Here is a 939-nt window from a genome sequence, read left to right on the forward strand (position 1 = left end):
GGCAGGAGAATCGCTTGAACCCAGGAGGTGAAGGTTGCAGTGAGCCAAGATCACACCATTACACGCCAGCCTGGGTGACAAGAATGAGACTCCATCTCCAAAAATGAAATAAATAAATACATTACTTGAGCTTATTAAGTAGAAAAGTTTTGTCTCTTCCTTTGCTTTCTCATCTTATTAAGGTTACAAATAAAAGTAAGATTATTTAGCAGGCAGGAGCAACATAAAACAAGGACTCTTGAAACTTTATAAACTCTATGATCAATTCATGAATGATTGGAAATTGTCTGTACTGAGAATGGTGGCATGCACTTGTAGTCCTAACTACTTGGGAGGCTGAGGCAGGGATTCCTTGAGCTGTGAGTCCAGCCTGGACAACACAGTGAGACCCTGTCTCTAAAAAAATAAATAAAATAGAAATTGTCTGTACTGTCTACAGCCATACCACCCTGAATGTGCCTGATCTCGGAAGCTAAGCAGGGTTGGGCCTGGTTAGTACTTGGATGGGAGACCACCTGGGACTACCAGGTGCTGTAGGCTTAAAAAAATAATAATAAAAATAAATAAAAAGAGAAATTGTCTGTACTGTACTTAACACAAATTCTACCAATGTGTGCCAAATTATACGTAACATATAGAAATAGAATTTCTGCTTTCAAAGTAGTAGATGTTCTCTATAAAATATTTCAGGTTCTGAATAAAGAGAAAACATGAGAGTACAAGGAAAATGCCAAAATAGATACCACTTGCAACTTCAACAGGACCCAGATATTTAATGTGGTACTATTGAAAATTATGGGCCTGGTATGGTAACTCATGCCTGTAATCCCAGCACTTAAGGAAGGCCGAGGCATGCAGATCACTTGAACTCAGGAGACCAGCCTCTGCAACATGGTGAAACCCCATCTCTACAAAAAATACAAAAAGTAGGTGGGCATA

The 939-nt window shown here is 39.3% G+C and overlaps 1 pseudogene; it reads left to right on the forward strand.

Moving 5' to 3' along the window:
• The first annotated feature begins 431 nt into the window (after positions 1-431).
• Positions 432-540, forward strand: LOC135277259 (5S ribosomal RNA; annotated as a pseudogene).
• The last annotated feature ends 399 nt before the right edge of the window (positions 541-939 follow it).

The sequence above is a fragment of the Aotus nancymaae genome, unplaced genomic scaffold (genome assembly GCF_030222135.1).
Source record: "Aotus nancymaae isolate 86718 unplaced genomic scaffold, 86718_ANA_hifiasm-v0.15.2.pri h1tg000003l, whole genome shotgun sequence".
In the NCBI taxonomy this organism is placed as follows: Eukaryota; Metazoa; Chordata; class Mammalia; order Primates; family Aotidae; genus Aotus; species Aotus nancymaae.